Below are 17,696 nucleotides of genomic sequence, written 5' to 3'. Positions count from 1 at the left end.
ACCGCTCTGTATAATAATACTGAGTACACGCTGATACCGGTCACACCGCACTGTATAATAATACTGAGTATACGCTGATAACGGTCACACCGTTCTGTATAATAATACTGAGTATACGCTGATACCGGTCACACCGCACTGTATAATAATACTGAGTATACGCTGACACCGGTCACACCGCACTGTATAACAATACTGAGTATACGCTGATACCGGTCACACCGTACTGTATAATAATACTGAGTATACGCTGATACCGGTCACACCTCTCTGTATAATAATACTGAGTATACGCTGATACCGGTCACACCGCACTGTATAATAATACTGAGTATACGCTGATACCGGTCACACCGCACTGTATAATAATACTGAGTATACGCTGATACCGGTCACACCGCTGTGTATATTAACACTGAGTATATGCTGATACCGGTCACACCGCTCTGTATAATAATACTAAGTACACGCTGATACCGCTCACACCGCACTGTATAATAATACTGAGTACACGCTGATACCGGTCACACCGCTCTGTATAATAATACAGAGTATACGCTGATACCGGTCACACCGCTCTGTATAATAATACTGAGTATACACTGATACCAGTCACACCGCTCTGTATAATAATACTGAGTATACGCTGATACCGGTCACACCGCACGGTATAATCGCTCTGTATAATAATACTGAGTATACGCTGATACCGGTCACACCGCACGGTATAATAATACTGAGTATACGCCGATACCGGTCACACCGCACTGTATAATTATACTGAGTATACACTGATACCGGTCACATGGCTCTGTATAATAATACTGAGTATACGCTGATACCGGTCACACCGCTCTGTATAATAATACTGAGTATACGCTGATACCGGTCACACAGCTCTGTATAATAATACTGAGTATACGCTGATACCGGTCACACCGCTCTGTATAATAATACTGAGTACACGCTGATACCGGTCACACCGCACTGTATAATAATACTGAGTATACGCTGATACCGTTCACACCGCTCTGTATAATAATACTGAGTACACGCTGATACCGGTCACACCGCACTGTATAATAATACTGAGTATACGCTGATAACGGTCACACCGTTCTGTATAATAATACTGAGTATACGCTGATACCGGTCACACCGCACTGTATAATAATACTGAGTACACGCTGATACCGGTCACACCGCACTGTATAATAATACTGAGTATACGCTGATACCGGTCACACCGTTCTGTATAATAATACTGAGTATACGCTGATACCGGTCACACCACACTGTATAATAATACTGAGTATACGCTGATGTGATACATAGCTGCATGCATTGACACAATATATAAATAACATAATATTAAAAATAATAATAATAATAATAATAATAATAATAATAATAATAATAATAATAGATAGAGACGTTTAAGCGGGGGCATGCTCAACATGTACAAATATATCAGGGGCCAATATAAGGAACTGTCAGACGCCCTTTTTATGTAAGGAAGGAATCAAGGACACGTGGGAATGAGTTTAGATTAGAGGAAAGAAGATTTGGTACTTGTTTCCTAGCACGGCGCCCACGATTTTAATCTGGTTACATAGTTTCGATGCGATCAATGCGATCAAAATGATGATTTCATTGTACATGCACCCTGATCGGTGATTAGTATGTTATATGCACCCCCATCATTAACGCCACCGCCACTATTAACGGCAACCTGAAGCGTGGCGAGCGCAGCGAGCCCACGAGGGGCGGCGGTACGCGTCCTCCGACCTTTTAATACCTCCACTATCCATGTCGGCGTGGTGTTGATTTGATATAGTGTGGTGAGCGCAGCGAGCCACCGAGCCTGAAGCATGGCGAGCGGACGTGGATAACTTCACATGTATTACGTGTCCCCTCGCTGGATAACTTCACATGTATTACGCGTACCCTCGCTGGATAACTTCACATGTATTAAGCGTACCCTCGCTCGCCACGCTTCGGGCTCGGTGGCTCGCTGCGCTCGTCACACTATATAAAATCAACTCCACGCCGACGTGGATAGTGGGGGGTATTAAAAGGTCGGAGGACGCGTAATAGTGGCGGTGGCGTTAATGATGAGGGTGCATATAACACACTAATCACCCATCAGGGTGCATGTACAGTTAAATCATCGTTTTGATAGCATCGATCGCATCGCATGCCATTTTAATGGCATGCGATTTTAAAATTGAACAGTGCGGCTCTTAGGACCCGAAAATCGGGTCCATCGCATACCACTAATTAAGGCATGCAATGGTATGCGATGGGCGCCCTTCTAGGAAACAAGTACCGAAGATTGCAATCCCTTAGAAGAAAACATTTTTATACAGCCAAACTATGGAACTCTCTTCCTGGAGAGGTGGTGTCAGCTGACACAATTAAAATAAGGTTGAACAATCATCTTTTGGATAAAAACATACAGAGGTACTAACAATAATCATATCAGTATACACTACGTATAACAGGGAGGAAGCTAATACACCAAGGTTGAACTGGATGGACGTCAGTCTTTTTTCAGCCTTAAATACTATGTAACTATGTAATATATAGATAGATCAGGGATGGCCAACCGGTCAGAGGTAAAGAGCCAAAAAAGATCTGTAGTGAAGCCAAAGAGCCAGCAACATGCGCGCGCGCCAAAAAAGGGGCGTGGTCTATTTGGAAGTATGCCGCACACCATAGTACCCATTACACATGATGCAGCGCACTATAGTACACATTACACATGATGCTGCACACTATAGTACACGTTACACATGATGCTGCACACTATAGTACCCATTACACATGATGCTGCACACTATAGTACACGTTACACATGATGCTGCACACTATAGTACACGTTACACATGATGCAGCACACTATAGTACACATTACACATGATGCAGCGCACTATAGTACACATTACACATGATGCAGCGCACTATAGTACACATTACACATGATGCAGCGCACTATAGTGCACATTACACATGATGCTGCACACTATAGTACACATTACACATGATGCAGCGCACTATAGTACACGTTACACATGATGCAGTGCACTATAGTACACATTACACATGATGCAGCGCACTATAGTACACATTACACATGATGCAGTGTACTATAGTACACGTTACACATGATGCAGCACACTATAGTACACGTTACACATGATGCAGCGCACTATAGTACACATGATGCAGTGCACCATAGTACCCATTACACATGATGCAGTGCACTATAGTACACGTTACACATGATGCAGCGCACTATAGTACACGTTACACATGATGCAGTGCACCATAGTACACATTACACATGATGCAGTGCACTATAGTACACATTACACATGATGCAGCACACTATAGTACACGTTACACATGATGCAGCACACTATAGTACCCATTACACATGATGCAGCGCACTATAGTACACGTTACACATTTATGCAGCACACTATAGTACACATTACACATGATGCAGTGCACTATAGTACACGTTACACATGATGCAGCACACTATAGTACACGTTACACATGATGCAGCGCACTATAGTACACATTACACATGATGCAGTGCACCATAGTACCCATTACACATGATGCAGTGCACTATAGTACACGTTACACATGATACATGATGCAGCGCACTATAGTACACGTTACACATGATGCAGTGCACTATAGTACACGTTACACATGATGCAGTGCACTATAGTACACGTTACACATGATGCAGTGCACTATAGTACACGTTACACATGATGCAGCGCACTATAGTACACATTACACATGATGCAGTGCACTATAGTACACATTACAGATGATGCAGCGCACTATAGTACACATTACACATGATGCAGTGCACTATAGTACACATTACACATGATGCTGCACACTATAGTACACATTACACATGATGCAGTGCACTATAGTACACATTACACATGATGCAGTGCACTATAGTACACGTTACACATGATGCAGCGCACTATAGTACACGTTACACATGATGCAGCGCACTATAGTACACATTACACGATGCAGCGCACCATAGTACACATTACACATGATGCTGCACACTATAGTACACATTACACATGATGCAGTGCACCATAGTACCCATTACACATGATGCAGCGCACTATAGTACACATTACACATGATGCAGTGCACCATAGTACCCATTACACATGATGCAGCGCACTATAGTACACATTACACATGATGCAGTGCACTATAGTACACGTTACACATGATGCAGCGCACTATAGTACACGTTACACATGATGCAGCGCACTATAGTACACGTTACACATGATGCAGCGCACTATAGTACACGTTACACATGATGCAGCGCACTATAGTACACGTTACACATGATGCTGCACACTATAGTGCACGTTACACATGATGCAGCACACTATAGTACACATTACACATGATGCTGCACACTATAGTACACGTTACACATGATGCAGTGCACCATAGTACCCGTTACACATGATGCAGCGCACTATAGTACACGTTACACATGATGCAGCGCACTATAGTACACATTACACATGATGCAGCGCACTATAGTACACGTTACACATGATGCTGCACACTATAGTGCACGTTACACATGATGCAGTGCACCATAGTACCCGTTACACATGATGCAGCGCACTATAGTACACATTACACATGATGCAGTGCACTATAGTACCCATTACACATGATGCAGCGCACTATAGTACACATTACACATGATGCAGTGCACTATAGTACACGTTACACATGATGCAGTGCACTATAGTACACGTTACACATGATGCAGTGCACTATAGTACACGTTACACATGATGCTGCACACTATAGTACACGTTACACATGATGCTGCTGATAGCGCTAAAAAAGCTTAGCCATTGTATTTTGTTATAATAATCAATAATGTTTCAATATAAGGAAGAATTCTTAACATATTAGCTTGTAACTGCAAAGAGAAAGTATCTGCACTCTGGTTTTTCAGAAGAATCACATGTCAGCTATCTGCGCTCATCTCAGAGTCAGACTAGACAGCCAGAGACCACAAAGAGAGATGTGCAAAGAGATTGTAGCTCAACAGACGTGCAGATAGGAAACCAGAGCTGTATGAAACTATATGATTAGATTAGGGACGCTAGACATTGCACGTACTCTTATGTTTTATCATATGTACGGGGGGGATATTTTGTAGTCTGTAAGCCCTGTGTTGGGCAGGATATGTGTGGGCGGCCAGCTATGGCTGCATATAAATATGTGTTGTTCACAATTAAAGCTCAGAATACTTTGAAGACATAACTGGATGGTGGTGTCTCTCCTCATTGTGTTCTCACCAATGCATTGGTAAAATATCTGAGAGGTGACCTGATTAATTGAAGGGATTTCTTAGTGCTTAAACAGCGTTATCATGATGGGGGCTCGTTGCCGGATGACACGTGGAAGGATCGACATCTAATGGCAAACTTCTAAACTAGACGGCTCTCTGAGACTCTGACTGATATACCCGGGTGAGTAGGAAAGATTGATTTCAGTCTATTTTACTCAAGTCAGACTCTTTGAGTTTCATCTGGTATTTTGTAGAAAACTATACATTTCCTGTCTTTCCTTGCTGTCATTATAGTAACCCAATTAACTGGTCACACAGCCTAGGTTATTTGTAGTTGTATTTGTATTGTTTCATTTTCAAGGTATAATACACTACATTGCTGCTATATATATGTTTATGTTTTATATGTGTATGCAAGTTTTGGACCAGCCTTTATGGGGTTTGTTAGTTAACTGGACACTGAGGCATTGGTCCGCCTGCCTCCTCAGTCGACAGTTTGTTGTCTCGTGTCTGTGTCAAGTAAACGTTGAAAAAAAAGTGTTTTAAAGTTTAAATCAAATGAGTGTAAAGTGTATAAGTGCTGTTAATTAGTCCATAGGTACTCAAAGACCACCCTTGGCACTTGCTACCATAGGCTTGACCTGTCTCTTGTCAACGGTGGCCCCTGGATGTTCCTAAGGGACCGTACCAGCTCAGCCTTTACAATTGATCGCATTATTGTCATGTCTGTATATGTCAAACGTGTTTGAATGACTGATCCAAGTTCTTGCCTTTATGCTGTAGGCACTTGCAGCCAGTGTACAACCAGCATTGTGTTGTGGTATTATCCAGTATATGGTTTCAGTTATTATGCAACTTTAACCAGTGTTTTACAAATAGAGCACCTTTTAAGATAACCATTTCAGAAAAGGAAAAGGTTTAACAGAGTTTGTTGTTATTGTGGGATGTCATTTGAATGCAGAATTATTGTCAGGATATATAATTCTATCATATCTTTCATGTTTAGACAAATGGCCCATTAATCATTGCAATATACCAACAATTTGTCCAAAAAAGTTTCCAAGAGTTAGCAAAAATTAAATACGGTGTTAAGATTTCAAATATCATAGATGTATGATATGTTAAACCCAGACAAATTAAGTGGGTTAATTTTCAGAGTAAACAGATTGGTAAAGTCAGTGTCTAAACAACAGCCAGCCAGTGATACACAGTTTACTTCCCGCACAACTACACATCCCGCTTCACCGCAATTGGATACGGCCAATACCCATAGAGCTTAATTACCTCTATCGGAGGGAACGGGAGTAAGATATAGGAGTGCTCACCTACAGAAGTTGTTGCGGAATGGGAAGGTAGGAAAAGGTATTAAAATCATCAATACCATTTTTAAGAGGGCTAATTTTTTCCCAAGTAAGGGACATTAGATCCACAGCAGTCTTGGAAAAGATTCCAAGTCACAGACGGTCATTGGTTACAGAGGAAGAAGGGTTATTTAGACACTGTACAAATATGGCAAATTGTTTCACAAGAAATTGATGTAGGAAAAAAGGTCTAAACAGGAAGATTATATGACTGAGATAAAGCCACCACCGTATGTTCCAATAATACATAATACTGTTGACAATGTTGAAATTGTTGCGGTGGGGTCATCACAATTAGTAATGCCCACAAATGTAGAACAAAAGACACCTGAAAAAACGTTATTTAAAAACACTAAGTGATTCAGAAAAACCAGAAGATACACTAAGCCTTAAAGATGTAATCCAAAAATGCCCTGTTTGTGGGGAATGTGTACCGGAGGGCAGTGAAAATGGTTGATTTTGTAATATTGACTTGATGCAAAGGAGATTATGGGATTACAATACTAGTCCCAATAGAATTGGTAGTCCAAAGTCAAGATTTAACATACCTGGTAATGAATACCAAATAATGCCTGTCAGGGTGAGTAGCCATCCTAACCCCAGACATTCAACTAATTTAGGACCTAATGATGTTGGGTATGTTGCAGAAAATGTAGAACAGGAAAAGTACATACCATGGTTTACCTCAGATATTATGCGCATTGTAAATGATTTACCAGATATCAGAAAGAGTCCAGCAGAATTTGAAAAGAGAATCAAACAACTGTGTACTATTTACACACCATGTTGGGTTGACTTAGAACAGATTCTTAAAGCCTCTATAGGAATAGGTGAATTCAATACTATTCAAGCCATAGGTGCCCAACAAGCACAAGGTAATAGAGGGGCAATTGAGGCAGCCCCAACTCCTCCTAATCGCTACACTATAGCTTCAGGCAAACAGTTGTTATATAGAGTGCAATTCAGATGTGATCAGATTAGAGACACTGCAGCAGCCGAGCCTGATTTGGTGCAAAATAACCTCACCATAAGACAATACTATAACAGATTGTCAGTCAGACATGAAAATGTAGGATTTTCCCTTAACAGAGGCAATAATGTCAGACTGTTCCAACTTATCTCCTTGTAAATGATGAATTTACACCTGTACCTAATGAATTTTTAACCTCACCTACATGTCCAGTGAATCTGCTTGGAGCTGATATCCTCAACATCATGCAAGTTACTTTCCAATATACCCCAAAAGGGATCAAGTATACCAGTAATATTCCAGCTGCCATGAAGCCCAACATTGAAGCTGCAATCGAAGTTTACCTATTACAAGAAACTGCCACAGGGGTAAAATGCATTTAAGTAGAGTTTTATACAAGGTTCTAGCAGAAAACAACATTCAAGGTTACATCTATTTTATTATGTTATGTTTTAAGTAAAGGTAGATGTTTATTAAGAAACCATTATTTGGCCAGCTGCATTGGTTTCTTCTTCCCAAATGGGGGATGAATATATATATAGAATGGGAAGAAGAGAGATCAATGAGTTAATTACACATGATGAGGTCATTAGCAGCATTAATTAGAACATGTCTTATTTACAGAAATAAATTTGCTGGGTCAACATTAGTATTAGTACCAGAGTTTGGTGTTGATTGGAAGCATAGAGGTTATTGCATAGCTTCAGGTACACCTAATGCACATTCACAAACTGTAATAACATTGATGAAACATAGGAGGTTTGCAGTTATTAAATGCCAAGATCATATTAGACAAATTGATCTTGTTTCTAGGGGTAACGAATGATTGGTTGGTTGACATTGTTACTAGGGAGGTCCCTCCCATGTAATGACACATATAACAATAATTGTTGTTTGGTTTTGTTATTATATATATATATATATATATATATATTAAGATTGATTTACTGAAAGAGTATCAAAAGGAATAGTAACTCTTCAAAAAAAAAAAAAAAAAAAAAACCTGACATTTATTAGATGTTATAACAGTGTATTTGGATAAAGTCAGAAAATAAAAGAGTAACATAAAATAATTACCGAGAGTTATAAAAATGAATAAAGCCAAATGGCAAAGTAGTATTATTTGTTTAAGATATAATTAAGAGACAAGGGTGTTTATGAAATAAATTAAGATAAAGCATTTGTCACATTTGTAGAGGTTACAAATCGATATTATTGATTTTATTCAGTTACAGAAAAGAAGGTTTATGTACGTATATGAAAGTGTTTATATGTTAGAGGCATGGCCTGAAGTGTCTGAAATTGAGCAGTTTACTGCCAGAAAAAGATTTTGCAAGAATTGGTATGTAGATATGGTTTATCAAGTGTCATAGAAAATGACCAAGGAACAAATACAGTATTATAGGGAAAGTTTTTCAAATAATGTGTGAAATGATGGGAATGGAATCAAAAATACATATGTCTTTATATCCAAAGGTGTTTAGGACGGTATCTTACAAGGGAGAAAGGAGTGGCATGACCAGAAGCACTGCACTAGCGCTTCATAGTATTTATACCACACCTGGGCCTCTGCTTAACCTCTCTCCACATAAATTCAGATGGCAGACCAGATACGATACGGTACTGATCCAAAGACTGACTTTGAAATTGCATCATCATTTGACTGTTCAATATGTTATCCACTTATTTAAGCAGTTACAAGACCTTCGTCGAGTTCAACAGGAGATCCAACGTCTTCTTCATTTGGTCCAGAGCACGATACACAGCCTGGAGACCATGTTATGGTGAGAAGTCTCTTGCATTCAGGTTCCTTTGCAGATACACAGCCTGGAGACCATGTTATGGTGAGAACTTTCTTGCATTCAGGTTCCCTTGCAGATTGATGGGACAGTCCTTAGCAAGTATTGCTGACAACAGATACAGCTATGAAAGTTGCTGAGAAAGACATTTACCTGGATTCGCAGGTCGCATTGCAAAACGGTGAGATGTTCAAGTTTTAAAATCACCAAAGGCTAAGCTGTGTGCATACACAGAGACTTTAATAGAGTTCTTCAATCAAGATGGAAAGCATTGTTTATAACTAACTGTATACTTACGGGACAATGTTAAGGACAATGTTTAAGTTGTATGAGTGGAGTAATCATGGACATTGCAGTATTTGAAAGTATCGAAGATGTGAGTGTCCCCTCTAATGGTGCCAAAGCAATAGATACAGGAGATATAAGGAAGTACACCCCTTACAGATGGGAAACGATTCTCTTCTCCAAAGTACGACCGCAAGTTTTAATGTTCACAATTTCCGCCAAATGGTACCAATGGGGATTGCAGTATTTATAATTATCTATTTGGAGAGGGGCCCAGTCGAGGTTCATGGTCTGAGTACAGTACCTGTCCATTAGTATGGATAGGGGTTATTTCACTAAGTCCAATTCCTTTGTCCCTTCTAAGCAGGTCAACAAGAACATTTAAGGATATTTATAAGGAACAGGGTACAACACCCTTTGAAAGATGAATTTGTGATTATTGTACTTCCACCAGAGGAGGAAGATATACTCTGATGTACGGATAACATGGTATATTATTCAAAAGAATATCTAAGTCGACGGTATCATTCACTGTATGGACAGGTAACAAATGCAACTGATTGTTAAGTATGCATTAACACATCATTGATGAGTAATCACATGCCAAATGTCACCATATGTCTCATATAAGGAAATACTAAATAGTTACTTTTGGAAATTTGTGGAAAAAAAAAAAGGGATTGTGATTTATATAAGATATCATTATTTTGTTTCAGCAAAATTATAAGTGAGATGAAACTAGATTTTAGGTAAACAGAGGAATGTACACACTTACACTACAAGGAAATGCCATACAAGATAAAAGTTTATGTAGGATATTGCGACAAAATTGTTACAATGCATACGCCATACAGTATGTTCTGCTGAATCATGTGCAAATATTTTTAAAGGTTTTCGGTTTATCGTATGCACCTTAGATTGAAATGATAAAGTATTTGAGTTTACACTACATATGAATGTTTCAGAGTTTAAAGTTATAAGTTAGGAATAATGGTTTTCACCATAGTTCTAGAAGTTTGATGTTCTTTTTCTTTATGCTAAAACCAAAATTTATAATATTGGTTGAAAATATGGTTTGAAAAGATTACCAATAAAGTTTGAAGATTTTGCTATTTGGGAATAAAGAGAATATATACCAAAGTCTTATACAATAACCCATGATGAGTTGAATGAAGTCTTTTCACAGGTCAATCGACATCTCAAAAGAGACATTAATCCGGTTATTAGGAAATATATTCCATTTATCGATTCTCCAGTAAAAATCATATGGATACCACCTTGGAAAATATCTTTACATATATATGGAAATGGTGGTTATTTGGACAATCAACAAGAGACTATTGAGTTTGCACAAGTTATGGACAATGTTACTGAACTTTACAATGACATTTTTAAATATGATGGACATGATCTAAAAGCTAAAAAGCAATGAAATATTACAACACTTATTTCGGACTTCGTCTCATTACTGAAAGTTAAGTTTGGATAGGAAAAATGTATAATTTACTAAGCCCCGAGCCAGACGAAGTAATTTACTGATGTTTTCTTTTAAAAGGTGTTGGAATTGTAATAGTACTATATCTGTGTTTTAAGATATTGCCTTGCTGTTTTTCAGTTTGTCAAAAACGGATAAAGAAAGCTTGTGAATCCTCTAAATATAAATCATTGCAGAAGAGTCTGGTAAAAAAAGTCCAACAGCAGTCTACCTTAATGGAGATGCGCCAACAGTCCGCCAACTGGAAACAGCCAAGGACCAACTTACTTGATAGGGTGTAGCATCCTACTTGTGGAAGCAAAAGCCATGTTTCTTTTTTATGCCATTAGAGTAGACTGTTATTGCTTAGACTTGTTGGACAGAGAGATTGTAATATCAGATAATTCTGTAGTGTTTGATTATTATAAAGACGTGGGGAAATGATAGCGCTAAAAAAGCTTAGCCATTGTATTTTGTTATAATAATCAATAATGTTTCAATATAAGGAAGAATTCTTAACATATTAGCTTGTAACTGCAAAGAGAAAGTATCTGCACTCTGGTTTTTCAGAAGAATCACATGTCAGCTATCTGCGCTCATCTCAGAGTCAGACTAGACAGCCAGAGACCACAAAGAGAGATGTGCAAAGAGATTGTAGCTCAACAGACGTGCAGATAGGAAACCAGAGCTGTATGAAACTATATGATTAGATTAGGGACGCTAGACATTGCACGTACTCTTATGTTTTATCATATGTACGGGGGGGATATTTTGTAGTCTGTAAGCCCTGTGTTGGGCAGGATATGTGTGGGCGGCCAGCTATGGCTGCATATAAATATGTGTTGTTCACAATTAAAGCTCAGAATACTTTGAAGACATAACTGGATGGTGGTGTCTCTCCTCATTGTGTTCTCACCAATGCATTGGTAAAATATCTGAGAGGTGACCTGATTAATTGAAGGGATTTCTTAGTGCTTAAACAGCGTTATCACTGCACACTATAGTACACGTTACACATGATGCTGCACACTATAGTACACGTTACACATGATGCTGCACACTGTAGTACACGTTACACATGATGCAGTGCTCTATAATACACATTACACATGATGCAGCGCACTATAGTACACGTTACACATGATGCTGCACACTATAGTACACGTTACACATGATGCAGCACACTATAGTACACATTACACATGATGCAGCGCACTATAGTACACGTTACACATGATGCAGCACACTATAGTACCCATTACACATGATGCTGCACACTATAGTACACATTACACATGATGCTGCACACTATAGTACACGTTACACATGATGCAGCGCACTATAGTACACGTTACACATGATGCTGCACACTATAGTACACGTTACACATGATGCTGCACACTATAGTACACGTTACACATGATGCTGCACACTATAGTACACATTACACATGATGCTGCACACTGTAGTACACGTTGCACATGATGCAGTGCTCTATAGTACACATTACACATGATGCAGCGCACTATAGTACACATTACACATGATGCAGCGCACTATAGTACACGTTACACATGATGCTGCACACTATAGTACACGTTACACATGATGCAGCACACTGTAGTACACGTTACACATGATGCAGTGCTCTATAGTACACATTACACATGATGCAGCGCACTATAGTACACATTACACATGATGCTGCACACTATCTGCACACTATAGTACACATTACACATGATGCAGTGCACCATAGTACACATTACACATGATGCAGTGCACTATAGTACACGTTACACATGATGCAGCGCACTATAGTACACATTACACATGATGCTACACACTATAGTACACATTACACATGATGCAGTGCACTATAGTACACATTACACATGATACAGCGCACTATAGTACACATTACACATGATGCAGTGCTCTATAGTACACGTTACACATGATGCAGCACACTATAGTACACATTTCAAATGATGCAGCACACTATAGTACACATTACACATGATGCAGTGCACCATAGTACACATTACACATGATGCAGTGCACTATAGTACACATTACACATGATGCTGCACACTGTAATGCTACTTACACATGCCACTCATTATCCAATACGTAATACCCCCACATACTTCCACTAGTAGTGTCCCTTAATCAATGCCCCCAAAAGTGCCACTTACTGTAAATATTTATATGAGGTCAGCCCAGCCTTAGCTGCTGCAGGTAGAGACGGACAGCGGTGCAGCTGCTTCTATGGGGAGAGGAGCAGAGCGCAGTGCAGAGCACACTCCTGCTCCCCTCCTGGCGTCCCTTCCAGCGGACATTTCAAATATTGTGCGCACTGTTGTAGCGCCATGAATGATGGTCCGCGACGTCGGGGAGCACGCCGGCATCACATGGTTAACTGGGGGCGGGCTGCTACTCCTGCAGGAGAGGTGGAAGCTGGGAGAAGAATTGGAGAAGCGTAGCGCTGCCTTGCTGCTCGGCTACACCTCAAGCTAAGGTCAGCGGCGGCGCAGCTCTGAGGGTGCTGCCTTCCAGAAATAGCCGCATCGCCAGGCAGCGCTGCGGCTTCCATTCCAGTGGGAGCAGGAGCCGCACATTATCAGGGGGAGAGCCGCATGCGGCTCGAGAGCCGCGGGTTGGCCACCCCTGAGATAGATAGATAGATAGTGACACAGTGACACATTGCTGCATACAGTGACACAATAGATAGATAACATAATAAAAATAATAATAGATAATAGTGACACAGTGACACTATGGGGGAAATTTACCAAAATGGATTCGTAAAAAATAGGTGTATTCATAGGAAGAAATACACCTATTTTTTACACATTTGTATTTTCGGGATTTACAATCCCGAAAATACAACAATTCGTATTCCTAATGATGGGACATTCGTATTTGTATTTACAAATACGAATGTCTACACCATCGATAGAATACGACAGAAATCACCATTCAAAAGAATGGTGGTTCCTGATGTACTAAGCAGCCGTACTGATTATACGGCTGCTAATTGGTGTAAAACAGGCACCAAAATACGACAGGAAAATACACCCTGATGTTCCTGTCGGATTTGGCTTTAGCCTGCACGGATCAGTCAGATCCGTGCAGGCTTCAGTGTAAAAAAATAGAAAAATTAAATAAATTTAAAAAAAAAAACAGCGTGGGGTCCCCCCCACAGCTGAAACCAGCACCAGGCTGAAAGAGCCGGGGCCGGTAATTAAAAATCAGGGAACCCGACAAATAGGGGTTCCCCGATTTTTAACAACCAGCCACAGGCTCCAGGTCTGGGGCTGGTTCCCAAAATACGGGGGACAAAATGACTAGGGGTCCCCCGTATTTTAAGAACCAGCCCCAGGTCAAACCAGCCAGCAGGGTAATGTCACAGCCGGGGGACACTTATGATATAAGGTCCCGCGGCCAAAACATCACCCTACTGACCAGTCAGCCTGGCCAGGGGCCCTGGGGGAGTGGGGACCCCCCCAATAAAGGGGTCCCCCCCCCCCTCCAGGACTTACCTGACCAGGCTGAAGCCTGGTGCTGTCCCCGGTGACCCTGGGCTGTGGTCACCGGGCTGATCGTGGTGTAAAAAAAAGAATAAACTATTGTCTATTACTGGTGAACTATGAGTCCCAGCAAGCCTCCCCCGCAAGCTGGGACTTGGAGAACCACAAGTCCCAGCCTGCGGGGCATTAAAGAGCCCGCTGGCACTTGTAGTTCCACAGTATTAAAAATAGTAAAATAAAACACACTGACACACACTTAAAATAAAACTTTAATACATCCAAAGCCCTTACATACTAATACTTACCTATCTTCATCCCGTAGATAGCCCTGGTCCTGATGTCCTGGTCTTCTGGTCCTGTGTCGGCGTTCTGCTCCATGTCGACCGTCGCTGTTCATGTCGACGTCGCTGTCGGGGTCCGACGAAATCCATGGAGGAAGCTGTGGAAGGAAACTATACTCACCTGTCCCAGGGCGACGTAGTCCAGGGAAGGGGTCTTTGCAAAAAAAAAAACCTTGAACACGAACCAGACCGAACAGCTGAGCCGCACGGTACTGTGTGTACATCGTGCAGCTCCGCCCCCGAATGCCGCTATTGGCCGCCTTGCGGCCTAGCGGCTCCTGATTGGCCGCTAGGCCGCAAGGCGTCCAATAGCGGCATTCGGAGGCGGAGCCGCACGATGTACACAAACACCGTGCGGCTCAGCTGTTCGGTCTGGTTTCGTGTGTCTTTGTTTTTTTGCCAAGACCCTTACCTGGACTACGTCGCGCTGGGACAGGTGAGTATAGTTTCCTTCCACAGCTTCCTCCATGTATTTTGTCGGACCCGGACACCGACAGCGACGTCGACATGGACAGTGACGGTCGACATGGAGCAGAACGCCGACACAGGACCAGAAGACCAGGACATCAGGACCAGGGCTACCTACGGGAAGAAGATAGGTAAGTATTAGAATGTAAGGGCTTTGGATGTATTAAAGTTTTATTTTAAGTGTTTGTCAGTGTGTTTTATTTTACTATTTTTAATACTGTGGAACTACAAGTGCCAGCGGGCCCTTTAATGCCCCGCAGGCTGGGACTTGTGGTTCTCCAAGTCCCAGCTTGCGGGGGAAGCTTGCTGGGACTCATAGTTCACCAGTATTAGACATTAGTTTATTCTTTTTTTTATACCACGATCAGCCCAGTGACCACAGCCCAGGGTCACCGGGGACAGCACCAGGCTTCAGCCTGGTCAGGTAAGTCCTGGAGGGGGGGGACCCCTTCATTGGGGGGGTCCCCACTCCCCCAGGACCCCTGGCCAGGCTGACTGGTCGGTAGGGTTAATGTTTTGGCCGCGGGACCTTATATAATAAGTGTCCCCCCAGCTGTGACATTAACCTGCTGGCTGGTTTGGCCTGGGGCTGGTTCTTAAAATACGGGGGACCCCTAGTCATTTTGTCCCCCGTATTTTGGGAACCAGCCCCGGACCTGGAGCCTGGGGCTGGTTGTTAATAATCGGGGAACCCCTATTTGTCGGGTTCCCTGATTTTTAATTACCGGCCCGGCTCCTTCAGCCTGGTGCTGGTTACGGCTGTGGGGGGGACCCCACGCTGTTTTTTTGTTTATTTATTTAATTTTTCTATTTTTTTTTACACCTTGCAGCCTGCACGGATCTGACTGATCCGTTCAGACTGCCAGAAACATTCGTATTAGCGGCCGTATATATGGCCAGCTAATACGAATGTTTACACCATCGGAGGGTTACAAAGCAGTCGTATCTGACTGCTTTGTACATTCCCCTCCGGAACACGACTGTGCATACGACTGAAACAGTTGTATGCAGTCGTAGGGGAAATACTAATACGAAAAACTAGGTTTTTCATATTGGTAAATTTCCCCCATAGCTGCGTGCAGTGACACAGTGACACATACCTGCGTGCAGCGCCACAGTGACACATAGCTGCGTACAGTGACACATAGCTGCGTACAGCGACACAGTGACACATAGCTGCGTACAGTGATACAGTGACACATACCTGCGTGCAGTGACACATAGCTGCGTGCAGTGACACATAGCTGCGTGCAGTGACACAGTGACACATAGCTGCGTACAGTGACACAGTGACATAGCTGCGTACAGTGACACATAGCTGCATAGAGTGACACATAGCTGCGTACAGTGACACAATAGATAGATAACATAATAATAATACATAATAGTGACACATTGACACATAGCTGCGTGCAGCGACACAGTGACACATAGCTGCATACAGTGACACATAGCTGCGTGCAGCGACACAGTGACACATAGCTGCGTACAGTGACACATAGCTGCGTGCAGCGACACAGTGACACATAGCTGCGTACAGTGACACATAGCTGCGTACAGTGACACATAGCTGCGTGCAGTGACACATAGCTGGATACAGTGACACAAAGCTGCGTGCAGTGACACAATAGATAGATAACATAATAATAATAATACATAATAGTGACACATTGACACATAGCTGCGTGCAGTGACACAGTGACACATAGCTGCGTGCAGTGACACATAGCTGCGTGCAGTGACACATAGCTGCGTGCAGTGACACATAGCTGGATACAGTGACACAAAGCTGCGTGCAGTGACACAATAGATAGATAAAATAATAATAATACATAATAGTGACACATTAACACATAGCAGCGTGCAGTGACACAGTGACACATAGCTGCGTGCAGTGACACAGTGACACATAGCTGCGTACAGTGACACATAGCTGTGTGCAGTGACACATAGCTGCGCGCAGTGAAGCTGTAACTTATAGCTGCGTGCAGTGACACAGTGACACATAGCTGCGTGCAGTGACACATAGCTGGATACAGTGACACAGTGACACATAGCTGCGTGCAGTGACACATAGCTGGATAC

General features: G+C 41.8%; 1 protein-coding gene across 1 annotated transcript in view; it reads right to left on the bottom strand.

The window, feature by feature from the left end:
- LOC146076039 (chloride channel protein ClC-Kb-like) overlaps positions 1 to 17,696 on the bottom strand; it is an 83,626-nt gene that overhangs the window by 65,024 nt on the left and 906 nt on the right. The window lies entirely within an intron of this gene.

Source organism: Crinia signifera, chromosome 4, assembly GCF_055691185.1.
Source record: "Crinia signifera chromosome 4, ASM5569118v1, whole genome shotgun sequence".
Taxonomy (NCBI): Eukaryota; Metazoa; Chordata; class Amphibia; order Anura; family Myobatrachidae; genus Crinia; species Crinia signifera.
Note: the sequence above shows the minus strand (reverse complement) of the source record. Positions and strands in the feature narration are given on the sequence as shown.